Source organism: Equus caballus, chromosome 1 (assembly GCF_041296265.1).
Source record: "Equus caballus isolate H_3958 breed thoroughbred chromosome 1, TB-T2T, whole genome shotgun sequence".
NCBI classification, from domain to species: domain Eukaryota; kingdom Metazoa; phylum Chordata; class Mammalia; order Perissodactyla; family Equidae; genus Equus; species Equus caballus.
In genome coordinates, this window is record NC_091684.1 from 175,815,526 (window position 1) to 175,843,145 (window position 27,620).

The 27,620-nt window shown below is 48.6% G+C and overlaps 1 long non-coding RNA gene across 1 annotated transcript; it reads left to right on the forward strand.

Annotated features, from left to right (window-relative positions):
- Positions 1-27,292, forward strand: LOC138925086 (uncharacterized). Its single transcript, XR_011440784.1, has 3 exons — positions 1-176; positions 14,510-14,678; positions 15,824-27,292. It is a non-coding gene; the product is annotated as an uncharacterized lncRNA (long non-coding RNA).
- Positions 27,293-27,620: the final 328 nt, after the last annotated feature.

A 27,620-nucleotide genomic window follows, 5' to 3' on the forward strand; every position in this document is an offset into this window, starting at 1 on the left:
CTGAGTCATCTGCAAAGTAGCTTGTCAAAGGTCTCTGGCTTGGGGTAGTTGACAGTAGCATTGTCTCCACACTTTCACTCCCAGTGATGAGTTACAAGGTGAAAGTAAGAAGAAAGAAGAATGAAGGGAAGCCTGTGCTGCAGTGAGCAGAGGAGCTGGACCCCAGAAGCCCCTCCGTGAGTGAATTTACAATGTCTCCATTTCTCAGCTCTTGGCTCTTTTTCCATCCTGATGAAGTCATGAATAATTATTTAGCAAGCTAAGTCCAGGGAGATGAGCAAGATGGATCTTGCCCATGAGAATATGGTGGTCTCCTAGAGTAGACTGAGAATTTGTGGTTAGAATACAGGTTGGTAAGGGCTGTGGTGGGGTCTACTTGGTGGTACGTGATAGAGGCTGGACATGCCTCGGGGGCATATAGAACTGGACACACCAAAATACCCCTAATGATAACCGCACTGCCTCCCTGACCACCAACCAGCCTTGTATTTTGGAATATTTAGAATGCCCTCTTTAAATGTAAATATTCTGTGACTAAGAGAGCTTCACTTATCCCACAATTTTGCACAATAGTCCTGGACTTGATATTCATTGGACCAAAACAAACCATCAGAGGGTCGGTTGGAATTGAGTGGTCTGATTGTGTTATGCTTGGGTCTTTTAGCACTCCTGGAACCTGAGGTGGGGGCTGTTACCCAAATCATAGTGCGTTTTCTTGGTAGGGGGTTCCCCTCAAGAATTGCTGGTCACTGTTGCCAGGTGATTGGGAAATGGGTACCTATTGTTCTAATAATTACTATCCACTAAGTATTCTATGTCCAGGGTCCAGTGAACCGTGGCTCTGATGTCCCTGGGCTGAAAAATTATAAGCATTTGCAAACAGATTATGCCAAGACTCTCACCAGTGTGCCGACAGATGAAGGAGTAATGGAAAGGAAGGCAAAAAAAATTTACTCAATAAGCTATAGGCTATAGGACATTTTTTGAATAAAAGAGGCATCAATGTTTTCCACTCTAGAGATGGAAGTTTATTAAGTCCCTAGCTTTGTCCCCTCCAGGCTGCTCTGACCAGGGCAGTTCTGGCCTCTGCCCCAGACAAGATGGATGGATCAATCCTTGGGACACCTGAGTCTGGGCCCTTCTGCCTGAAGTCTTGTGGTTTTTATCAACAGGAGAATGCTTGGGATCCAGGAGAAGACACAGGGAGGTTTTCCATTCTCTTTTCCAAAGGAGATAACGCCCTGGGCCACATTGTTACATATGAGAGTGCCCCTGGAGTCCCCCTGTGTACAGAGAAGGGAAAAGTCTCAGTCAGAGCCCTCTGGCTCCCCTTTCTCGGCATCATTTTCTCCCTGGTGTTCTCCTGCTCCCCTCCCAGGGCCCAGCTGTTCAGATGTGTAGTAGCTGATTGATTACCATTTACCTTGGTTCTGAGTGTCAGGCAGATTGTTGGATCCTCTGTGATCTGCTTGCACCGTGAGCCTGTGTCCTGGCTGTGTCCTCTCTCCAGGTCAACCCAGTCCAAGAACCTCCACTTGTTGTCCATGGACAAAGGCCGAGAGATTGGCAGGAGAAAGATGCCTGGGCTCCACAGGCTGAGAACAGCATACAAATACCCATGAGTGGACCTAGGTCCACCATTGGCCATTGCTTGTGAGAAGGCCTGGCGATGCTAGCCCAGCATCACTGTGTGCCGGGGGCAAAGGTGGGAAGATTCTTGTCTCTATATGCTTGTAGCTACTTTCTTGTCCTGAGGTTTCTAATCCACAGCTGGGTGGAGTTGTAGTTTTTGAAGAAGTCCTTGCACGTCTGTTGATTCTGCACTTCTACATCCACCTTCCAGAGTGTGTTTACCTTTTTAACACTTGCCAGTCATCCCCAGCCTGCCACACTGCACACCTGCCTCAGCCTCACCCAGTCCTTGCTCTGCAGCAGAGCGATGGTCTTCGCAGCCGAGTTGAGCTCAGCCTTGTTTTGCAGCTGCTCAGAAAGGTGAGACATGGCAGGTCATGTCCCGCCCTCCAGATGGGCTCAGACCCAGGGGTGAAGTTGCCTGTACCCCTGCCTGGAGTCTCCTAAGACCCCTTCTATTACAGTGGCCCAGTAGAGCAGACAAGTTGGTAGAGAGGAGGGAACTGGGACCCTGAATGCACTGTCTTCTCCCTTGTGACCTGTGCAATTTCACCTGAAATTCAGCAAGATGGTACCTTCAGTAGCACGATGTCATTGACCTTTGGATTATCATTATAATCTTTGTGAGGGAAGACTTTGAGGACAGGAATGACCTCTTGGTTGTTTTCCATTTTTCTGATATTGTGAGCCCCCAGGGTAACACTTATTTTTCTGTGAAGAAAAGGTGGATTGGGTCAGCCACAGGGGCTACAGGTCACTCTCTGAAAGGCAGGTTGAGGTTCCAGCCTAAGGCACACCTGCAGCTGAGTCAGATAGGGAGGAGGTAAAAATAGACAGCGTCGTCCTTCTGTCCTCTGTGGCAGTGACCCAGCCTGGTTCTTCAGCAGCCAGTCTGTCACCCCAGGCTCTGTCCACATGTTCCATCCCTGTGTCCCCCACTCTCTTTGTCCTGTTCTGAGCAGATATGATTGCTTCTCTGTTTACTCATTGGCTTTGTGCGCTCAGGGACCTTCCTCAATTACAGACTCTCAGACAGTACCTGGGGTTCCCAGGAAGACTAGGAATCATTTGTGCTCCTCACTTTCCATTACAGTGAGCTGTTGTCAGAACCTGGTTGTCTCATACTAAGAACCCTGGCATCTACTACACCCTTCTCTGTCATTCTAGGAAAGCGTAGATGCTATGTGGGGCTGGGACTGTGTTCTTGCCTCTCTGCCCCATCTCATGTCCCCTGAAAGAGAAAATAGCCCTGGATCTCTGTGTTCATGGAAAACAGGGTGAAGGCGCTGCCTGGTGGCCTAAACGCATGGTTCAGAGGCTGGGGTGGTTGAAGTGTTCTCAGGCACCAACACAATGAAATAGGGCTGCAGGCTTCACAGGGCAGCTGGCTGACTTGCAGCATGACTTGTTTCCTGGCTTTGTTCTCAGTTTCCTCCTCTAGAGATGAGGAGCTCAGCCCTTGTTCTGGAGCAAACACACTTCTTATACATGTTAAGACGACTGTCCTAGAAGACCTGGAAATTACTCTCTCTGACCTGCCTGGTTGCTTCTTTGTCTTGAGAGTCTCAGACCCCTGTGTCCTGCTTACTTCCAGAATAGATCTAGTCTGAGACTTGAACATTTTGAGCTCATGTAGCTGAATATTCTGGCTTCTTTCGCCCCCATCCTGGGTCAGGCACATAGTACACACCTCACAAATGCTTGCTGGGTACAGGACCAGTCCTCAAATCTGCTTTAGTCAGAAGCTGGTGAGGATCGGTTCCAATGAAATCTGAATCCCAGCACAGAGTTACCTTTCTAAGGCATTGAGTGTGAGGACATAGAGGACAAAGTACAAAGGCTGGGAAATCAGAGTGAGAGGGAGAGATAGGCAGGAGAGGGGTCGGTGGGAGCCAGTCTCCAAGAGGACCGTGTGAGCAGTGGTGAGGTAACACTCTGATGGCTCACTTAGGTTCTGAGTATCTCTTCTGGTAAAGCAGAGATGCTCAAGAGTGGGGACAGGGAGAAGGTGATGTCTGGGAGACTGAATGTAAGATACCTGTTTCATCTTGGTCTAGACGATGGTTCCTGAGATACGTAACCACTCATAGCTTTGTAGAATGGAATGTTATATCTCCTATTTTTATCTTTCCCCTCCACTAGAATCATGTGCCACCATAATATTAGTCACTTTCCAAGTGACAAGAAAGAAGGCAGAGGACACATGCCCTCTCCTTGGGAGTAGTTTTCTTTTCTGTGATTTCTCTGCACTATATATCCAGGGACAGATCTGGGGATCAGCAAATATCTAGGACTGAGCTGAGGCCAGGGAGGATCATAATGACAGCCTCACTGGGACACTATGGAAGTATCCCTGTTGGAACGCCAGGCTTCTGAGGATCCGCAGGGGCACTTGGCTCTTGCAGCCCTGGAGGGTTGAAGATTGGCCAAGAAGAACAGAAGCAGCAGCATCTTCTCTGAAAGGCTGACGAGGTCTGAAGTGGTGTGTGCCTTCTCCTTCCAGGCTTTTCAAACCTAGAGGTGAAGGAAGATGGAATGGGCTCAGTGACCACCAATGTCCTCCTTGTGGGAGATCAGAGCCAGGGCAAGCCTTGTCACCTCCCTCATCCCAGGACTCCAGCCTGGCTCTGACTGTTTCTTGAAGCTCCATCCAGGCCAAGGCTTTCTCTCTAATCCTCAGGGAAACTTTGATGAGAACCCTGCTGTGGGAGGACTGATCCTTCCTCAGGCTGCATGCCTGATATGCTAGGGTTGAAAACTAAAGACTGGATTTGGGGATGCAGGCTGCCCAAGCTCCCCGGCTGAGGCATGAAGATATGGCCACTCCCACCCCTCAGAGCTCCCCATTTCCTCTCTGCCAGAGCCTGTCTAAGTACGTGCTGGAAACCTCACCTTGAAGCTATTCTCCATCTTCTTCGGGTCCCCCACACAAATCTGGGTGGCCCTACTGCTATAGCTGCGGAAGAAGGATTCACACTCCTGCCCTTCTGCATGGTCAGCTCCACCTCCTGCAGATTGGTTACTAAAGTGCCCATTGGACTTTTTACTCCAGCTGGCCACCCTGCATACCTGTCCAGGCCTCAACTGGGCCTTGAGCCCAGGGCAGGCTGAGGGTCCTCACAGCTGCAGTCTGCTTGGCCTTTCTCTCCAGCTGATGGGAAGAGGCAAGAAAGTCCAGCTCAGCCACTAGCCTCCTTGGTCTGGACACCAGGATGGGGCCACACTGACCTCCCTCGTCCCTGAGCCACTTGGTCTTAGTCAGGTGGCCAGGACAGGGAGGAGGAAAGTGACAGGTCACACTGGGAGGGGAAACAATCTTGACCCAGGACAGCAAGAGCAGCTGGGAGGTTTCCTTCCCTTTAGTAACATGATGCCATTGGAGATGTTCTTAGGATTAAAGACTTCGTGGCAGATGGCTTCACTCACAGTGATGACCTGCTGGGTGTTCTCCTGCTCCAGAATGATGTAGGCCCCAAGGGTGACACTGATTGAGCTGCAAAGAAAGTAGAGTAGAGATGTGGGAGGCGTGGAGTCACAGGAGATCCATCCCATAGCCATGATGGCAGGTAACATGGGGCAGGGCAGGCATGCAGCTAGGGGAAATCTAAACAACAGGAAGACTAGGCACTGAGTGACTGTCCTGTGTGGTTCTATGGTTCTCAATGACATTAAGGGTGTGTCACCTAGAAGCTTTCTCTTGCCCTTAGGCAATATTGTGTAAATACGTTGAGTTTGCCTTTTGACCCTAATGCATGCTTTCATCCTCCCCAGCTGCTTTCTTTGGCCAGTGTGGTCTTTCTTCTCAACTGGACCACTTGCTCTCACCTCTGACCCTCTGACCCCAAAGCTTGACTGTCCTCTTTCTGACTTTCCATGGCCAATCCTGCTCTCAGATGGCTCCTCTTATTTGCTGTCTTGGCTTTGAGTTACCAGGAGCCAGGGGAGCTCCCATGGGCTGTGGACCGTGGGAAGAGGAAAGGGATCCCTGTAGGGGTCTCAGGAGGTGTCAGTTGTCTGCGGCCCCTCACCTTCCCCAGCAGTGACCAGTCATCAGAATAACATCCTTTCGCATGAGGTTACTGCCGCACCTGTTCATTTTGTCCTTAAGCGAAACTGAACCAACACCACGTAGGGGTGGGAGTGGGGCCTGCCCTCATGTCTTCTGAGGATGTCTTCTAAAGAAGACTGGAAAATGGGCTTTCTGGGAGTGGTTGGGGTCAGGATGGAAAGCTCAGAAAGGTTGTGATTGAGGGTGGGGTCTACAATGCCCTGCACACACCAGGGGAGGGTCCTCTCAGGTTATCCTAGCAGCAGAATAACCTTTTCTGAATGTCAAGCCTCAGAACTCCCTGTGAGAAAAGGGAGGACAGTGCTTGTTGTCCTCAACCTGCTACAGACCATGCATGGAGGAGATAAGATCTGTCTTCATGATGCTGGAGCCCCAGGGGATCGTGGACAGGGCTCCCCTGATCTTCTGTCTCAGGGAGTTTCCTGACCCATCTGTGCCTCTGCTAATGTCCCAATCATGTCCTGCCCTTTATCTAATAATCTGTCTGTGAGCTTTTGGAGTTGGATTTTCTAAAATCCTCATATCCTAGCATCTAACCTCTCCTAGGATCGCCTTAAGCAATTTTAGCCTGTGTGAATGAATGACCTTCACTTAGCTTTAGGTTGAGGTTTGTTGGGGATCATGTTGGTGGGATTGAAGGCCATCATCATGTGGGGAGGGCACTGTGTGGAGTAGCCAAAGACCTGGGAAGACACGGGGAGGTGGGGCAGAAAGTGGCGTCCCCAGGCCTCTGGCAGAGTCAAGGCCACAGGGGAGCTCTGGGTGCAGTCATCCATCCCCTTCTGAGATTCACTGCACCCTGGGCTCCTCTCCTGGGCAGGGTTGAGGGTATGAGGTCACTGAGAAATGAGACTGGTTGTTAAGCTGGATCCAGGGACAGGTCCTACTAGTGCCGTCGCTTTTTCTGAGCAGCCCTTTCTTTGGTGGGAGTGATTGATTTTAATTCATTGTCCTTGTAGGTTCAAGTCCTCTGCCAAATGCCTTTCTGGGAACAACTCACTTGCCAGGTGATAAGAGAGAGGCTCACACACTAAATCTTTTAGTGAAGACCCTTCCTTCTTGCCATCATTGTTGAGTGTCTGTGCAGAATCTTACTTATTCGTCTAGATTTGGGATGGGATCTGGGGTCTAGAAAGTTCTTGGGTTCAAACTGAGGAAAATCCCTAACTTTTCTAGGCAAAAGTGTCAGGAATACAGACCGTTTTTGTGATGGGCTGGAGCCTCTGGAATGGGGATGGTCACTCACCGGTCCCAGCCTCAGGAGGCAGAAGAAAGGCCAACAAGAGCAGGAGTGGCTGCAGCTTCACTGAAGTTCTGCCGGAGTCTGAGCTGCTGGTGTTTCTTCTTTCCAGACACAAGGTCCCTGACTGGAAGGCAGGCGTGGTGGCTCAGGACCTCACAGACCTCCTAGACCTGTGCTCTTCTGGTTGTTTTGTGTCATCTGCAAGGTGGATTTTGAAGGTTTTCGGCGTGAGGTATGTGAGAGAGGCACTGTCACCAACCACTTGCCGTCCTAGTGCTGAGTCACAAGGTGAAAGCAAGAAGAAAGAAGAAAAAGTGAAGCCTGTGCTACAGCCAACAGAGGAGCCTGACCCTAGAAGCCCCTCGGTGACTCAATCTAGAATGTTTCTCCATTTCTCAGCTCATGGCTCTTTTTCCGTCCTGATGAACTCATGAATAATTATTTAGCAAAGTAGTTCCTGGGAGATGAGTGAGATGGCTCCTTGCCCTTGAGAAGATGGCATCGGCTGGAGTAGACTGAGAATCTGTGGCTAAAGTACAAGCTGCTAAGGGCTGTGGTGGCATCTGCTTGGTGGTGGGAGATAGAGGCTGGAACTGCCTTAGGGGCATGTAGAGCTGGACACACCCATACACCCCAAGTGGTAACCCCATTTCCTCTCTGACCACCAGTCCAGCCTTGTCTTTTGGAATATTTAGAATCCCCTCTTTAAAGATTCTGTGACCAAGAAGGCTTCTCTTATCCCCCAATTTTGAACAAAAGTCCTGGACTTGATAGTTATTGAACCAAAACAAGCCATCATTGAGTCTATCAGAACTGAATGGCCTGATTAGTCTATTCTTGAGTCATTTAGCACTCCTGGACCTGAGGTTGGGACTGTTCCACCCAAATCATAGTGTCTGTTTCTGGGGAGGGGGTCTCCCTTGACAAATTCTCGTCACTGTGGCCAGATGAAGGGAAAATGGATGCCGATCATCCTAATAATTAGCAACAGCATCTTATGAAGACATAGAAAAAGAGTGGAAGGCAACCTGCTTAAGCATTAATGATGATGATCTCCGGGTGGTGGAATTCTCAGGAATTTTAATGTTCCCATTGATATGTTCCACCTTTAACTGTCTTTCTATGACGAATATGTATTACTTTTCTGTCCAAAATACATTTTCCCATAGTCGAAGCACCTGCATCAATGGCAAACATTCAGCAGACCACTTCTTTCCAGTCCAGCCTTCTCTAAGGTGGATGTTTTAAAAATGAGGTTGCTTTACTGAATCCATTCTTATATACAAGAGACTAGAGAGGAGGAATTACAGGGGTGGGGGCCTGGGGAGAAGCATCTACAGGTCCTCTGCTTCTTGGCATTCCGAGCTGGGTGGTGGTTCCTGGAGCAGACTCTGGGTGCTTGGCCTCGTGCAGAGCTTGACTGTCTGTAAGCAAAGCTGTGAATTTCTCCCCTGTGCATTCTGGGCTTCGGAGCACAGCCGCAGCTTCTTCCTGATGCCACCTTTGATCAGCCTCCTTCCACAGACCCCTTGCACTGACCTGTCCCTCTCTCCCCAAAGCTTCCCTGTCCTCTGAAGGGCTCTTCTGTGTTACTGGGGTGCCCAGCTCTGCAGCCCCTGAGAAGAGTCTTCTCTGTGAGGTGTCGCCAAAATGGTGGGGCCACACGCTGCTCCTCACCTTCCCCAGTAGGGAGCTGCTGTCAGCAGAATGTCCTCACACACAAGGAAACCCCCACAGCTTTTTCTTTTCTCTGGAGTCTGGATCAGAAGAAATGCCACACAGGAACAAGAACAAGGCTTGGCCTCATGGCCCCCGATGGTTTTCCCTGAAAGAACAATTCTACCCTGCTTGCTGTGCCTATGGAGTAACACGGTGGAACAGGGAAATGGGGACAAAGGAGACCAGGGTGGGAAAGAGTTGGGGTGGCAGCTAGTGGGGTCTGTAGTATCCAGCAGCAACCAAGAAGCGGTCATGGGGCCAGCGTGGTGGCGCAGTGGTTAAGTGTGCACGTTCCACTTCGGTGGCCTGAGGTGCACAGTTTCGGATCCTGGGTGCAGACATGGCACTGCTTGTCAAGTCATGCTGTGGTAGATGTCCCACATGAAATAGAGGAGGATGGGCACAGACATTAGCTCAGGGCCAGTCTTTCTCAGCAAAGAGGAAGATTTGTGGCAGATGTTAGCTCAGGGCTAATCTTCCTGAAAAAAAAAAGAAGCGGTCCTGCTGGTTTCTGGGGCTGCAACTCTGGCTTGCCTAGTCACCTTCCAAACTCAGATTCTCTCTTTGACAAAGAGAGGAGCAGTCCACGTTCCTTAATTCCTGCTCCAGACACACATGTTGGCAGACAGGAATGGTGTTTGTAACAAGCGATGAAGGCTTGGTGGATCCTGGAAAATCCATTCCCTGATGTTCTCTGGGTCCTCTACCCCCTCTTTTTTTCCAGACCTCACTGGGCTGCTGGTCTGTAATGTTTGGAACATGAGCTCAAGATGCCGGGTTGTGTTTTTTCGGTATCTGCTTGAGCCTGACACATCGCAGGTGCCCAGTAAATGTCTTGGCTGCCCAAAGGAATGGCTCTCAGTTAACCTCTGGATCAGGGGAGGTTATGGGGGTGCTGGAAGGCTTCTGAGCAGCAGGTAAGATGGAGCCTGCCAAAGCTATGGGCCCATTGACTGAAAAATTACCAGAGAGAACTTGAGAGTGAACTGGGATGCCACCAACGCTGGGATCACCGGACCCTCAGTTTCTTTGCTGGGCATTATGGGAATGACAAAGCTGGGAGAAGGGAGTGGAAATAGAGGACGTGTTTTAGGACATTGAGTTAGAAAGCTTGTGGGCCCTACTTTGATTTCAGAAGTTAGCCCCTTTCTCCAAGCTGCCCTTTCCTGGGGAATTAATTATTTCTCATTCTCAGCTTCCAGCTTCCTTCCAGATGCCTTTGTAAAAGAACCCACTTTCCAGATGACAAGGGTAGGGCCTGGGGAGGAACAGCACCCACTGGCCCTCATGGAGAACAGCATTCCGCCCTGCCATTCCTGCTGAGTTTTCATTATGCAGCAGATTTGCTGGTCTTTGAGGGAGGTTGGACCTGGAGTTCAGAAAGTTCCTGGGATGGACCAGCACCAGGTTGTGTTTGAGTGCAGCATCTGAACAGGGCTGAGCCAGTGTGGGATGATGCTGGACCTCTATTGGTGGGGATAGTCATGACCTGCCTCTCCCTTGGGGAATAGAAGAAAGGCCACCAGGAGCAACAGCAGCTACATCTCCCCAGGAAGGTTCCCCAGGTCATAGTGCTGGAACTTCCTCCTTGTCATCTAACTCCAAGTGTCTCCTCAGTGTTGTGGCCTTGTCATATAAGGCTCCCTCTGAACGCCTCACACTGCTGTCTGATCAAGTCCTCGGGCCTGAGTGGAGCCAGAGCTTATCATTCACCACACCAGCACTTGTAGCTCTTGTCTCAGTGCTGACCATACTCACAGAAAGCAGGAACTGCCGGCTACACGTGGGGTGGTTGGGGATGTTGATCAGCCAGTAGCCAGTCCCTGAGCCCCAGCAACGTGAGTCTTGTGATGGTAGATCCAACAATATCTTCATTTCCTTGGCTCTCTTGGGACATAATTATTGAGGATGATCATTTATGGAGGTCCTTTTCTGTGTGACTAGTGGGTGTTGACATGAGATTCCTTGCTTGTGGTAGGGGAGACAAAACCATCAGTGATCAGACAAGGGTGGTAAGGACCATGGTTATAGGGATGGACAGAAGGTGTAGCCTTGCTGAAGAGGGCTTGTTCCAGTTACTAAAGAGCTGAGTGGTTTGGTCAGGGTGTAGTGGATAGGTACCCTCTGCTTCCCTTGGTGTCGGGGGAGGCTTGAAGCCTGGAGGCCAGAATCACCTGACGGCTCTCTCACACATGCACAGTGGTGGTGCTGGCTGTCCGCTCGGCACATCCCTTGCTCTCCATGAGGGCCTCTCAAGTAGTCTCTGTGCATGGGATTGCCGGGTCTTTCTCGCAACGTGATGATTGGCTTCCCCAGAGTGAGCACCTCCTAAAAATCAAGCCAGGCAGAAGCTGTGTTCCTTTTATTTCCTAGACTTTGAAGTCATAATGCATACATTTTACCATATTTCACTGCTTTGGGCAATCAAAACCCAGCCCAGCCCCCAATTAAAAAGGAAAGGTCTCAAACTCCACCTGTCAGTGGGAGGAGTGTTGCAGTCCTGTAAGAAGAGCCTGTGGGATGGGAGATATACAGAGGCTGTCCCAGCAAAGCACAATCTGTCATGCTGCTTTAGGCATCTGTAGAGTTGGTCAGAGGCTCTGATCTGTGTAAGCCCAGGTCCCAGCCTTTGATTGGCTGGAGTCTGCTCTGTCCAAATCCCGTGTTCTGGGAATGGAAGATGGTTGGTTCTCCCCTAAGTTATTCTCCTCGGTGAATTACTGATACCACGTGAATTGGGAACGGATGCCAGGGAGCCAAAGCAGTATTCTCACACCACTGCCCAGAAAACTACATTTCTGATATCACCATTTCCTAAAAGAGTCATCCTCATTATCCCCCCATTGTGGGAAAAGAGGAGAGAGGCATGGAATTGAAAATATTGTTGGTTCTAAACATGTTGATCCCAATTCTCTTAGAAAGAAATAGAACCTTAGTTAGAGAAACAAGGCACAATGTCAGCGTTGACTCCAGCAGGGGAGCCACAGTGAACCACAGCGAGGCATCAAAACCTTGCCTGTGTGGGATGGGGAAGGTGCTCATGCCAGGCGTCCCTCTGTGTGGACACCTTCCTCACCCCACATTAACTCGGACACCCTGCACTGGGCTGTGTGGTTTGGGGTGTCAGGATGCATATGAGGTGAGGATGGCAGCCCAGTGCAGGGAGTGGATGCCCAAGTTGGGTGAGCAGGGTGTTCACACTAGGGGCTGGCCTAGTAGGTGTTATCACAGCTCAAGTGGGGAGACAGGGGCCTCTACAGGGGGGCAGGCTGGTGCAATTTGTCAGAGCAGGCTGATTAGGGTAAGGTGGGCTTTGGCACGAAGGGTCTGCTGATGTGGAATGCCAGAGCCTGCATGGAGGAAGGAGGGGGCCCACTTAGGGGACAATGGGAATGTGGAAGATTTGTTATGTAAATCTCTGTGGGGATTAATCAAATAAGTAAACAGAGTAAGGCTAATGATTAGATGTCTAAAGAGTGGATGATCTTGCTGGTATCAGTGTTAGTTTCCTGGGTTTGATGGCTGGATTGTGGTTATAGAAGAGTGTCCTTGTTTGTAGGAATTACACACTAAAGTATTTGGGAAGTGACACAGCACCATGTCAGTAACTTTACCTTCAAATGGCTCAAGAAAACAAAAGTTCTTTGTATGGTACTTGCAGCTTCTGTGTAAGCTTGAGATTGTTTTAAAATTAGGAGGAAATCCATAGCTTTCCCATATACAAAAACCATCAGTTTGAAGACATAACTGGAAAGAAAATCTGTTAGTAGCAACAAAAAAAAACCCAAGATGCCAGGAAAAACTTAACCAGAATTGTGAAAAATTTGAGGAAAACTTTTAAATGCTCCTAAAACACAAAAAGAGACTTGAGTTAAAGAAAGATAGTCTTAGTTCTCAGATGGGATGCATTTACACCAAAAAGCTGTAATTTCTGCCCAAACTAATATATAAATTTAATGCGATTTCAATAAAAATAACAATCTTTTTCCTGTTACACCAGTTCTAGACAATTTCTCAAATTTATGTGGAAAATAAGCAAGCAAGATCAGCTAGGAAAATTACGACAAAAAGAAAAATGACTAGTAAGGGAGAGGATTAACCTGTCAGATATTAAAAACATCTTATAAAACTTATTTCTTGAAAACAGTGTGGCTCTGACTCATGAACAGAGATCAATTAGACAGAACAGAAAATACAGAAACATTCCCCAGTACATATGGAAATGTAGTTTTTCGTAAGATGGCATTTCAAATCATTGGGGAAATGATGGACTTTTTAATAAATGACACTGGATCAACTAGACAGAGATTTGTTAAGAGGTTAAATTGCAGTCATATTTCACATAAACCACCAGAGTAAACTGCAAACCAGTAAGAGATTCAAATATACAAAATAATATCATGCATGCCGTAGAAATAAACATGGATAACTTCCTCTATAAAATTAGAAAGGGGAAAGGGTTTCTAGCAATGACTCTATATCCAGAAACATTAAATGAAAAGTTTGATAAACGACGATATGTAAAAATTGTTTTTAGGTTTTGTATGTCAGTAGGCAAATTCAAAATACAGACAGCAAACTTGGAAAAAACTATTGCAACATATATTACAATTAAAGAGCTAATCTAGAGAATATACAAAGGACTCTGAAAATTCAGAAGAAAAAGACCAAAAACCTGATCAAAGAATGGACAAAGGACCAGACAGTTCACGTTAAAATATATTTAAAACATAACGAAGAGTCTCAAGCTCACTCATATTAACAGAAATGGAAGTAAACTATGGAAAACAATGGAAATGAAAATTCTACTGAGACACTCTATTTCAGCTGATAGGTTGCCAAAAATTCTAAAGTTACACAGCATACTCCATGGGCAAGGCTGTTTTCATTGATTAGTGTTGCAGGATATAACTGTTTTTCTTCCATAATTTTACTTTCATCCTATCTGTGTCTTTATATTTAAGAGTATCTCCTGTAAACAGCACAAAATTGGTCTTGCATTTTTTATCCAGACTGACAATCTCTGCCCTTTAGTTGGAGGGTCTAATCTGCTTACATTTAACGCAACTACTGATAGGGTTAGGTTGAAGAATACCATGTTGATACTTGATTTCTATTGGTGTGATGAATTTTTTTCCTTTGTCCTTCTCTTCCTGCCTTCTTTTGTTATATCTCATTTTGTCTTCTTTGTTGGCTTTTAGTTCTATCTCTACGTATTATTGTATTGGTTACTCTAAGATTGCAATATGCCTCCTTCACATGTCACAATCTACTTTGAATTAATGTTATACCACTTTGTATGAGAACATTGAAATAAAATATTTCCATTTATCCCCCCTCCTACCCCTATAGTTATTTTTGTCATATATTTTGCTACTATATTCTATAAATTCTAAAACATTTTTACCTTAAATAGTCATTAATCTTTGAAAGAAATTTATATAAAGTCTTGTATATTTGGTCACATTTCACAATTTAATTCTTCTTTTGTCCTTCGTGCCTGCAATGGGGATCGTGTCCCTTCAGCCTGAGGAACTGCTTTTAGTCTTTCTCGTGGTGCAGGGCCGATGGCAACAAATTCTCGTAGCTTTGTTTTCCTGAAAATTTATTTACTTTGCCTTCATTTTTAAATAATATATTCACAGAAGATAGAATTCCACTGATAGTTTGCCTTTTCCTTTCAACTACTTAGAAATGTCATCTAAGTGTCTTCTGATTTCTATCATTTCTGATGAGGGCTCATTGTTATTCTTATTGTTGTTTCTCTTAAAGTAATGTTTATTGCTTTTCTCTCTGTCTACATTTAGCCTTTTCTGCTTATCTCCATTTTTCGTTTTTTTTCTTAGGAAGATTTCCCTGAGCTAACATTTGTGTCCATCCTCCTCCATTTTTTGTATGTGAGACGCCTACCACAGCATGGCTTCATAAGCGGCACTTAGATCCGTGCCCAGGATCTGAACGTCGAACCCTGGGCCACCGGAGCAGAGTGCATGAATGTAACTACAGCACTGACAGGTGGGCCCCTTTCTTTGGTATTTACCAGTTTGACTATTATATGCTTAGATGTTGTTTTCTTTGTCCTCCCTGACGTTCACTGAGCTTCCTGAGTCTGTGGATGAGGAATGTAGTCTAGCAATAGGCCTATGACGAAAAGGAACCAGTGGCTACACTTCTTTTATGGTGAAATGTGTTTGTTGGACAAAATCAGTGTTGTGTGGGATAGCAAGACAGGAAATCAACCCTGTGAGTTCTGTAAGTCCACAGGGGGAACCGGCAGAAGTATGGTGGTGGGCAGGAAGGCAGAGCCATCCTGAGACACCTTCACAAAAATTACCAAGATCTCACTTTCCTTTGGGCCTCTCTCCCCCAGGAACTGGCTTGGCGGTTCTCTCCCTGCCATCCTGGGACCCAGCTCTTCTTGTGGGTCTGGAGGGAAGGAGGAGAGATTTGGGTGGGTTTGCTTGAGTAGAGGCATTTCCTTGAGGTCATTCCAGAGATCTTTTATTTATTTCTATTTAAATTTTCATTACAGAGGTACTTGAGGAACAGAAGGATTGTTTCCTCAAAGGCAGGGGTGGGGCAGGGGACACTTCCACAGACAAAGGAGATTTGAAGGCATCAGCATGATTAGGGTGCTTTCCCACCCCCATCCAAATGTGCCCCTGAGCAGACTTCAGCTCACCAAGCGAGGTGTAGGAATCCTTGCCACAGAATGGCTGCACAGCAGCCCAGAGGTTTTCTCTCCAGGGAGGTGTGTGAGCAGAAGCTCAGCTCTTGTTCAGGGATGCCAGGAAGTCATCATGGGGCAGGGGTTAGACAACATGTCAGGGCTCTTGCTGACCTGGCTGTCAGGGCGCCTGGGCTCAGTTCAAGCTGTGTTCTAACTCTGTGGTCCCTTCAGTCGTCCACTGCCCCCTCCTGGGACTGTGTCCCTCCCTCATCTCTCACAGGAGGAAGACCTGCAGCAGGGTTCTCAAACTTGTATCCAAACCACAGAACCATTTCCTCAAAGTACACGTGATATCTAAACTCAATATGCATGTGGCTGGACTGCTTTTGTAAATATTACTTTTATTTTTCTTTTGGCATTTTCTTTTTTGTATTTTCCCATCAAGGAGCCAGGTTCTTAGTATGTCTTAGATGCAGGGATATTGTTTCAGCTCCAGATCAGAAGCTGCGTGTCCTCACTGCTCTCCCCTTGTGAAAGTGCCCGCAGTCATGAAGACACGGTGTTGCTGCCTGCTTTGTGCACAACAAGGTGGGAAAGGCCGTGCCTGTGAGGGTTACATGATCCCAGAGTAAGTACCTCTTGTGGTGGGAGGGTAGTGCTGTGTGGGTTTGGAGCAGGAGCTCAGAGCTGGGACATATGCTCAGCTCCCAGGTTGTGCCCCATATGAGCGGCAAGCCCTTGGAGAGATGGCTGCTGGGAGTGTTTCCTGAGCTGAGCCCAACTCAGGGAGATCCTCATTCCACAAAGGATTCCATACTCTCCATGGGGGCTCCTAGTCAAAATACTCCTAAAGTCGAAAAATCTGGGTAGTCTGGAACTACGGACGCAGCAGTAACCACGGTGGCCCTAAGAGGTGAGGCCTTTCTCCAGTTTTCTAGACCATGTGAACCTCCCTGAATCTGGTTTGATTCTGCGCAGGCAGGAGGTACAGTAACCACAGGGATCAGGTTTCCGGCCAGTCCAGTTGGATGGGTGTTTAGAGTCTGACTCTAGTTGCCTTCAAGCAAGTATTTAATACAGTTTTTCCTACCATCTGAATCTGTACAATGACATTCCTATCTGCCACTTTTAAGGCAAATGAAGGTAAGGCTGCCCTCGCTGCCCTTCTCCCTCCCTGCGGGCTGCCCTCTCCTCTAGGTGAAGATGATGCTCCAGTGGACAGAGTGTGGGGACTTCACCCCTGGAAACCAAATGACTGCTGTCTTTTCCAAATCCCACGCCCTGCTATCCTAGAGTCACACGTGCTCGCGCTCACACGAACTGTGACCAGCAATAGAAACAGAACACAAGTATTTTATTCCTGTGGATTTCCCACAGAGATCTAGGCCATGTGCACTCATGTGAGGAGGGAGAGAGAGTTACATGATTTGGGTGAAACTCACATTATCAGTGTCTCTTGGGTTCAAAGGGCAGAGTGTATTAGGTCCACTGTGGATCCCCAGTGCTGGGTACTTAGGAGCTCAATCAGGGTGTGTTTGTTTATTGATGGAAAAATGGTGCTTTCCAGTCCTACTGCAGAGAGGGTAGGGCTAACTCAAAAGGCTGAGACAGCCCTCGGTGGCCAGTGAGGGGCCTTAGCCTAGAGGTCAGCAGTGACTAAGATGGACAGGCTGAAAGGGACTGAGATTATCAAGTGACCAGGTGATCAATGCACCCTGAGCACTTGGAGGACACTGGGCTGGATGTGAGGGGTTGAGCTGGCTTTGCCAGGTGAGAGTTGGGGCAGGGGTTCTGGAGAGACAGCCTGCCTGCTGTGTCCTCCATATGTCCTCTTGTTGCCAGCACAAGCCTGGTTCCTCATGGTCCTCTATGACAGAGCATGAGTTGGGCTGGCATCTCAGGGGAAAAGCCCAGCTGGAAATACATGGAGCTCTGTGTGTCCTAGGCCGAAGGACTATCAGAAAGGGGCCAATTCAGATCAGGGTTTCTGGAGGGGACAGGAGTTGGTGGACTCTGAAAACTCTCAGTGGAAAGCAGGGATGGAGAAGAAGGGGCAGCCCGGAGACTGGAGGGCAAGCTCGGCCCCAAGGTCGGAGGAGGGCAGGGAGGAAACTCAGGCTGGGTGAGAACGAGGAGCTTCTCCAGAGACCCACCCTGACTCCGTGCCAGCTCCCTGGCTGTGGGAGAGATCTGTCCTGCTCAGGCAGCCTCTCCCCTTCCCCGTGTGGGTGGCTATGCCGTTGAGCTGCAGCCCCAGGCTTGCCTGCTTGGTGTCCGGGACCCATGGTGTCATCCCCCTTCCTCTCTGCTGTATAACACAGGGAAGGAGGTAAGAAGTTCATCCTGAGACCCAGGACCAGAGAGCTTCATGTTTTCTCCTGATGGTGCTCAGCTGCAGCCCTGGCAGAAGGGCAGGCCCAGAGAAAGGTGTGGGTCAGAAGGAGCTGGGTAACAGCTTTGCTTGAGGTTTGGGGGAGGTGGTGATGGGAGGGGGAAGAGGAGGAAGCACAAAACAGCAGATTTGTGTCATTGGCCTTCTAAGGACAGAGTAGGTGCCTGTGAATGAGGGTCAGTGAATAAACGAGAAACCAGCCTTTCCTGCTCAGCTCAGAGACATTTATTTAGTTGCTGGTGACATTCTGGATCAGCTCCAGAGAAGGTGGGCTTGTTCCTACAGTTAGAGGCTTTTCATAGGATTTCATGGTTTCGTTTATCCAGGGCAAGAAGCTCGAGACTTTGGTGAAGACCCGTGGAGGTTTCCCATTCTTTTGTCCACAGCAGACGATGCCCTGGAGCACATTCTTACACATGAAAGGGCCCCCAGAGTCCCCCTGTGCACAGAGAGTGGGGAGGACTGAGACTGTGCTCTCCCTGATTCTGCCCACTTGTATCCCAAGCGCCCTCTCAGTGAAGGCCACCTGGTCTCTCCTTCATGTGGGAGATCAGAGAGCAGGGCAGGCCCCTGTGGGCCCCTCAGCTGCCCAGTCCTGACCCTGGACATTGTCCTGGCTTCATTTCACTCAGGGGGCAGCTCCCTCTCCTCCCCCAGGTCCCAGATCCTCTCCCATGAGGGCGCTGTGGGACTGTGCTTCTTTCTACCATTTAAGGACATAGAAGCAGGCAGATGAGGACGACACTCAGCTTGTAGGGTGAGCCAGTTAATCAACATGGGAGCCAGCTGTGAGGAGCCACCTGATTTGACTGCTGCACACCCAGGGAGCAGTTTTCTAACACCAGAGCCTGGCGTGGGGCAGAGTCTTGCAAACTCATCTTCGAATGGAGCACCATGTTTGGATGCATCTCGGGCCCCTGGGAAGCTCCCAGAAGGCCTGTGACTCCCCACTCTGGCTGCTCCCCCCTTCTCTTCCCAGGAGAAAGATCAGAGTCTAGGGGGTGAAGGAGTCCCTACTGCCTGGGACTCCAAGTCCCAGATCTTCCCCAAACACCCCTCTCCCCAAAGCTGAGCCAGGCAGATGCTCAGTCTCACCTGAAAGGAAGACTTCTTTTCCTTCGGGTCCCCAACGCACAGCTGAGTGGTACTGTTGTAATTATTGCTAAAGTAGAATTTGCACTCCTGGTCCTGCTGCACGGTCAGCTCCACCTCCTGCAGAGTGGTTGCTAAAGTGTCTATTGAGACTTTCCCCCAGCCGGCCACACTGCACACCTCTCCGGGCCTCACTGGGGCCTGGCCCCAGGGCAGGCTGAGTGGCTGCACAGCTGCAGTCTGCCTGGCCTCTCTCTCCAGCTGATGGGAAGAGGAAAGAAAGCCCAACTCAGCCACTAGCCTCCTGGACCTGGACACCGCGATGGGGCTGCACTGACTACCCTCTGCCCGGAGCCACAGTCACTAGTCAGGCAGCCAGGATTGGAAGGAAGGAAGAGTCCCAGTGGGAGGGGAAACAATCTGGACCAAGGAGAGCAAGAGCAGCAGGGAAGTTCCCTTACCTTTAGTAACATGATGTCATTGGAGAACTTCTTAGGATTATAGTCTGGATGGCAGATGGCTTCTTTCACAGAGATGACCTGCTGGGTCCTCTCTTGATTCAGGATGTTGTGGGCCCCCAGGGTCACCTTGATTGAGCTGCACAGAAAGCCGAATGGGGATGTGGGGGGGCATGGAGTCACAGAGATCCAGCCCAGGAGCCATGAAGGGTGAGTGACAGCTGGGGCAGGGCCCGGGCTGCAGCTAGGGGAAATTGAGACAACACCAGAGCCCAGTTCTGAGTGACTGGGTGCCCTGTGCTTCTCAAGGACACTCAAAGTAAGCCTTCTGGAAGCTTTCTCTTGTCCTCAGGCAATATTGTGAAAGTACTCTGAGTTTTCGTTTTGACCCCAGTGCATGATTTCATCCTCCACAGCTGCTTTATTGGGCCAGTGTGGTCTGTCTTCTCCACTGGGCCTCTTTCTCCCACCTCTGACCCTCTGAATGCAATGCTTCCCTGTCCTATTTCTCACTTTCCATGGCCCAGTCATGCTCTCAGATGGCTCCTCTCATGAGCGCTCGTGGCCTTGAGTTACTAGGAGTCGTGGGAGCTCCCTGGGCTGCAGTCCCTGGGCAGAGGACAAGGCTCCCTGTTGGGGTCTCGGGAGGTGTCAGTTGTCTGCAGCACCTCACCTTCCCCAGCAGTGAGCAGCCGTCAGAACAACATCCCTTTCCACAAGGACACCACCACACCTCTGGACCTTCCCCTCATGCAGAGCATGAATCAATGCCATGTAGGGGCGGGAGTGAGGCCTGGCCTCTTGTCCGCCGATGACGATTCCTGAAAAAAAAAAAAAAACCTGGAAGATGGGCTTTCTGGAAGCAGTGGTGGTCAGGAGGGAAGGCTCTGGAAGGTGGTGATTGAGGGTGGGGTTTACAGTGCCCTGCAGACACCGGGGCAGAGTCCTCCCAGGTTCTCCCTGGAGCAGAATAATCTTTTCGGAATGTGAAGCCTCTGAACCCACTGTGAGAAAACAGAGGATGGTGCTTGTTGTTCCCGTCCCACTTCAGACCACGTATGGAAGAGATAAGAGCTGTCTTCACAATGGTGGAGCCCAAGGGGATCGTGACAGGGCTTGCTAACACCTTCTGTCTCAGTGAGTCTCCAACCCTTCTGAGCCTTTGCTAAGGTCCTGACTGGTGCCCGTATCTAACAATCTGTCCATGAGCTCATGGAGTTGGATTTTCTACAATCCTCATGTCCTGTGGGCTAACCTGTCCTGGGATCTCAGTAAACATTTTTTGACTATGTGAATGAATGGCCTTCACTTATCTTTCTGCTGCAGTTTGTTGGGGATCGTGCTTGTAGGATTGAAGGCCATCATCATGTAGGGAGGGCCCTGTGTGGAGCAGCCTGTGGCTTGGGAAGGCAGGGAGATGTGGGGTGGAAAATGGGGTCCCCAGGCCTCTGGCAGAGCCAAAGCAACAGGAGAGCCCTGCATGTAGTCATCCAGCCCCTTCTGAGATCCACTGCTCCCTGGGGTCCTCTCCTGGGCAGGGGTGAGGGGATGAGGGAACCAGGAAGTGAAACTATTTCCGTAGCTGGTTCCAGTGACAGTTCCACTACTGCAGCTGGTTTGTCTGATCTGCCCTCTCCTGAGTTGGACTGAGGGATTTTAATTACTTATCTTTTAGAGCTCCATTTCCTCTCCCCAATGCCTTTCTATGAACAGCCCACTTTCCAGTTGATAAGAGAGAGGCTCACACACTAAACTTTTAGTGACCGCTCTTCCTTCCTGCCATCCTTGTGGTATGTCTATGCAGCATCAGACTTGTTAGGCTGAATTTTGGATCGGAGCTGTGTCTAGAAAATTCTTGGTCTGAAATTGAGAAAAATCAGTGACTGTGCTGGGTAGAAGGCTCAGGAGTCCAGACGGTGTCATGAGTTGGGCTGGAGGCTCTGGAATGGGGATGGTCACTCACCTGTCCCAGGCTCAGGGGGCAGAAGAAAGGCCAACAAGAGCAGGAGTGGCTGCATCTTCCTCGAAGGTCTGCTCTGGTCTGAGCTGCTGGTGGTTCATCCTTCTAGACACTTGGTTGCAAAAGGGAAGGCAGGGGTGTGGCCCAGGACCTTACAGACCACCTCCACCTGTGCTGCTGGTTTTCCTGCATCGTCTGCAAGCTGATTTGTTGAAGTTCTCTGGCTTTGGGTAGGTGAGAGTAGCGTTGTCACCACACTTGCAGTCTCAGTGCTGAGTCACAAAGTGAAAGCAAGAAAGAACAAGAAAGTGAAGCCTTTGCTGCAGCCAGCGGAGGAGCTGGACCCCAGAAGCCCGTCAGTGACCGAATCAAGAATGCCCCTTTTTCTCTGCTTTTGGCTCTTTTTCCAACCTGATGAAGTCATGAATAATTATTTAGCAAGCCAGCTCCAGGCAGATGAGCCTGGTGGCCTCTGCCCTTGAGAAGATGGCAGTCAGCTGGGGTAGATGGAGCATCAATGATTACAGTACTGGCTGGTAAAGGCTGTAGTGGGAATCTGCCTGGTGGTGGGAGATAGAGGCTGGACCTGACTTAGGGGCATGTAGAGCTGGACATACCCAAACACCCCAAATGTAACTCACTTCCACTCTGACCACATGTCCAGCCTTGTGTTTTGGAATATTTAGAATCCCCTCTTTAAATGTAAATATTCTGTGACAAACAGAGCTTCTCTTCTCCCACAGTTTTGAACAAAAGTCCTGGACTTGGCATTCCTTGGACCAAAACAAATCATCAGTGGGTCTGTCAGAATTGAGTGGCCTGATTGGTTTATGCTTGGGTCTTGTAGCACGAGGTGGGGACCGTTACCCATATCATAGTGCCTGGTATCTGGGGAGAGGGTTCATCTCAAGAGATGTGGGTCACTGTTGCCAGGTGATGGGGAAATGAATGCCAATTGTCCTAATAATTCCTATGCACTAAGAAGTCTGTCTGGAGTGCAGTGAACCAGGGCTCTGATGTCCCTGCGCCTAATAGCTATAAATATTTGCAAAGAGATTATCCCAACACTCTCACCAGTGTGACGAGAGGTGAAGGAGTCATGGAAAGGAGGGCATTATGACCTCTAATGGCCTAACCACAATTCTGCTGAAGGAACAGCATCCTATGAAGACATAGAAAACAGAGGAAGGCAACCTGCTTAAGCATTAAGGATGAAGATGTCTGGGTGGTGGAATTCTCAGGAATGTTAATGATATTATTTCTGTTTTCTGCTTCTACTGTGTTTCTCTATGAGTATGTAATACTTTTCCACTCAGCATACATTTTCCCGTAGCCAAACACACTCATGGCTGGCAGGCATTCAGCAGACTACTTCTTTACAGTCTACCTTCTCTAAGGTGGATGTTTTCAAAATGAGGTTACTTTTCTGAATCTATTCTCAAAAAAAAGACATTCTTGATAAATAGAAGAAATATTTACTCAATAAGCTATAGGCTATAGCGCATTATGGTGAATAAAGGAGGAATCAATGATTTCCACTATAGAGATGGAAGTTTATTAGGTCCCTCACAGGCTCCCCTCCTCTCCAATCTGCCTAGGGCAGTTCTGGCCTCTGCCACAGAAAAGATGGATGGATCAATCCTGGGGGCACCTGAGCCTGGGCCCTGCTGCCTGAAGTATTGTGCTTTTTCTCCAGGGCAGAAAGCTCGAGATCCTGGTGAAGTTATACCGAGGCTTCCCATTCTTTTTTGCAAACGAGACAATGCCCTGGGCCACACTGTTACACATGAGTGTGCCCCTGGAGTCCCTCTGTGCACAGAGAAGGGAGAAGTCTCAGTGAGAGCCCTCTGGCTCCTCCTTCTCAGCATCATTTTCTCCCTTGTGCTCCCCTGCTCCCCTCTCAGGGCCCAGCTGTTCAGAGAGGTAGTGGCTGAGTGGTCACCATTCACCTTGGCTCTGAGTTTCAGGGGGATTGGTGGATCCCCTGTGATGTACCTGCACCATGAACCTGTGTCCTGGCTGTGTCCTCTCTCCAGCTCCACCCGTTCCCGGGCCCTCATCTTGTTTTCCATGGACAAAGGTGAAGAGATTGGCTGGAGGGAGATGCCTGGGCTAAACCTGCTGGGAACAGCAAGCCTCCACCCATGAGTGGAACCAGGTCAACCACTGGTTGTTGGGTGAGAGAAGTCCTGGCAATGTCACCCCAGCATCACTCTGTCCCTGGGGCAAGGGTGGGAAGATTCTTATCTTCTTACTCTTGCAGTGGCCTTCTTGTCCACAGGCTTCCCACGCACAGCTGGATGGAGTTGTAGTTTTTGAAGAGGTCCTTGCACTTCTGCTCATTCTGCACTTCTAGATCCACCTCCTGGAGTGTGTTTACCTTTTTGTCACTAGCAACTTTCCCCCAGCCTGCCACACTGCACACCTGTCCTGGCCTCACCGAGTCCTGGCTCTCTGGCAGGACGATGGTCTTCACAGGCGAGTTGAATTGAGTCTTCTTTTGCAGCTGGTCAGAAAAGTGAGAGATGGCAGTGCAGGTCTTGCGTTCCAGCTGGTCTCAGATCCATGGCTGAGGTTGCCTGTACCCCCTGCACAGAGTTCTGCAAGGCCCCTCCTATTACATTGACGCAGCAGAGCAGACATGTTGGAGGAGAGGAAGGAACTGAGACACTGAATGAGCTACCCTCATGAACTGTGACACTGCACCTGAAAGTCAGCAAGGTGGTACCTTCAGTAGCACGATTCGTTGACCTTTGAATTATCATTATAATCCTTATGAGTTAAGACTCTGAGCACAGGAATGACCTGCTGGCTATTTTCCATTTCTCTGATATTGTCAGCACCCAGGATGACACGTATTTGTCTGTAAAGAAAAGGTAGATTTGGTAAGCCTAGATGCTACAACTCAGTCTCTGAAATGCAGGTTGAAGTTCCAGCTGAAAGTACACCTGCAGCTGAATCAGATAGGCAGGAAGGGAAAAGGGGACCGTGCCAGCTTTCTTTGCTGTGCAGCAGTGACCCAGCCTGGTTCTTCAGCAGCCTGTTGTACATCCAGACCTCTCTCCACACAGTCCACCCCTGAACCCCACACTCACTGTCAACTGGTCTGAGCAGATCAGATTGTTCCTCTGATTAGTCACTGGCTCTTTGTGCTCAGTGACTTTCCTGAGTTATGGGCCAAGGTACCCTGCCAGGGGATCCCAGGAAGACAAGGACTCAATTGTGCTCCTCACCTTCCATTGCAGTGAGCTACGGTCACAACATTATCTCATACTAGGACCCGCCACATCTATTCCAACCACCCATGTTATTGTGGGAAAGTACAGACGCCATGTAGGGCAGGGACTGTGGTCTGGCCTCTCTGCCCCATCTGAGCTTCCCTGAAAGAGAAAATTGCCCTGGATCTCTGTGTTCATGGCAAACATGGGCTGAGAACTGCCTGGTGGCCTAAACCCATGGATGTTCAGAGGCTGGGGTGGTTGGAGTGTCCTCAGGGACCCAACACAATGAGAGGGGGCTGTAGGCTTCAGAGGGCAGCTGGCGGGCTTGCAGCATTGTTTCCTGGTTTACTTTTCAGTTTCCTCCTGTAGAGATGAGGTGCTCAGCCCTTGTTCTGGAGCAAACACACTTTAAATACATGTTAAGGGGACTCTCCCAGAAGATCCTGGTCTCTCTGACCTAGCCTGGTGAATTTTTCCCCAAGCCGTTCAGACCCCTGTGACCTGCTTACCTCCAGAATGAATCTTGTCTTAGACTTGAATATTTTATGCTCATAGAACCAAATACTCTGGTTCCTTTCTTTCCCATCCTGGGCCAGGCACATAGTACACATCCCATAAATGCTTGCTGGGTACATGAATGAACAGTCCTCAAATCTGCTTTGGTCAGCAGCTGGGGAGGAGAAGTTTTAATGCAATCTGAACAGTTTTAACATTCTAAGTCACACAGAAGGCAGAATACAAATGTCGGGAAATCAGAGGGAGATGGGGAAATGGGCTGGAGGGGCCTAGGTGGCAGCCACTCTCCACTAGGCTGGTGGGGGCAGCAGTGAGTCAACACTCTGATGGCTTAATTAGGTTCTCGGTATCTGCCCTGGGAGAGCTGAGTGGTTCAGAAGAATGGGGAGAAGGTGAAAGTGACATCTAGGGAACTGAGTATTAGCTGGCTCTTCTGTTGTGGATCCAGACAACACCTCCAGAGACATATTACCACTCGAAGCTTTGGAGAATGGGAAGTTATAGCACTCATTTTCAGCTTTCCCCTTCCACTAGAATCATGTGTTATCCTAATATTAAGTCATTTTCCAGGTGACAAGGATGTGACCCTTGGAAGGGAGAAGACCTACCAGGTGTCCTTAGGGAGTAGTTCTCTTTTCTATAGTTTCTCCACACTGCATATCCAGTGACAGACTGGGGATCAGCAAATTTCTGGGAGTGGACTGAAGCAAGGAAGGATCATAAAGACAGCCTCACTTGGACACTGTGGAAGTGTCAGTGTTGGAATAAGCCAGCCCTCTGAGGATCTATAGGGGCGTTTAATTCCTGCAGCCCTGGAGAGTTGGAGATTGGCCAAGAAGAACAGAAGCAGCAGCATCTTCTCCGAAAGGCTGGTCAGGTCTGAAGTGGTGTGTGCCTTCTCCTTCCAGGCTTTTCAGTCCTAGAGGTGAAGGAGGAAAGGGCTGGCTCAGTGACCACCAATTTCCTCCCAGTTCTATTGCTTCTTAAGATTAGAGCTTTCGTCACATCCCTCTTCACTTCACAGAGAAGGGGTTGCGTCATGAGGATTTTGTAAGAAGCATATTTTTAGGCTATTTATAGCATGATCACATTTACCAGGACAAAGCACTGGACACTTTCAATGGAGATGAAGCTTTGGGGGGCTTTCGTATTAGCCAGAAATGGTCTCCCTTTTCCATTAGTGAGATCCTCCAAGAAAATGAATATGATCCCAACATGCCTTGAATTTGTGATTAGGCAACTGTCTACTTCCTAAAATAGCATGCATCTATGCAATCTTACTCTTTGTAGAGCTCCATTTTTGTGATAGCACAAGGGTTTTATTTTATTTCTTAGTCTCATTTTTGGTGTAAAAGCCAAAGTACCATGCAATGGTCTCTCGTAGAACACAGTCGGCAAGAGTCTAGTCATCCATCAACTTCTTGGTAGTTACATGCAACTGGAAACAGTTGGGGTGGGGGTGAGGAGCAGAGGTTAGGAATGAAGTGCAGATGGGGCATTGATGTGGGTGCAAGAAAGAAAAGGTTATGACCGAATAGGAGAGCTGAGAGGAGGTGTTTGACTGAGAAATGCACTTGAGTTCCCTGTGTGGTCCTAGTTTGCCTGATAAAGCTAACATTGTTCTAAACTTCTTGATATTTTAAAGGTTAAAAGACCCCAGAGTTGAGTAGCTGTGGAATGCATATAGAGGCTTAACCAGAAGAAACAAAGCTTTGCCACTCATTCTGAGTTTGCTTGATCACTCTTGTCCCACCAGGCACGGGTGACCTGGTGCCTCAGTGAAGACCACGTTGTAGGCAAAGATTCTGCCCCCAAAGCTCACTGTCTCTCATGAGGAGCCTGGCATGGATACTTTCACAGTTCACTAGGCGCAAGAGCTTGAGGGCTGTCAGCTATTGGATCTCAGAAGTCTAGAGGCATGATGTTACTAAGAATGCAAACAATCAGCCTGACGGTTCAAATTATTGTTCTTTGTTCTTACATATTTGACATAGATATGTGAAGACTTCTGAAGTCTTACCTGAAACTGGGTATAATGCTTATGCTGCTTTTGCATCTGTTGGATCAGTCATTACCCAGAAGGTAGAACATGTCAACTATCTTCTCATTTTCATTCTCTGTCCCAGACTTGGTTGTTGCTTACAGGGGATATCACCGTTCTCCTACCTTTGATGACTTATGCTTGCTTGCTACCCTCAATTTGGAAACCACAAATGTATTCAACAATGTTGTAGTGATTTATTAATCAAATGTGTGTAAACATGTTGGGTTATGAAATATCTATTAAAGAATGTCTGTGAAGTTTTGGAAGCATAGAAAATCAAAGATGATAGAATGTAATTTTGACCCAAAGCAGGTTTTATCATGTGAGATCATTTTTTCCACATAAAACCATGAAAGTTTTCACAATTTCCATAGCTTGTTTTGTTACCGAAACTGAAGAGTGTTACCTCCTGGCAAATTAAATCAAACTCTCCACAAGGGGTAGTTGTGTCACACAGTAAAGTATATTAGCAGCAAATAGGACACCATGAGGAATCATTTCTGGAGTCATGGCATCCCTGAACAAAGGGAAACAAGGACAGTTCTTTCAGATGGAGAATTGATATTCAAAAAAGAGAGTTGGGTATTCACCTGTGCAGGCTCAG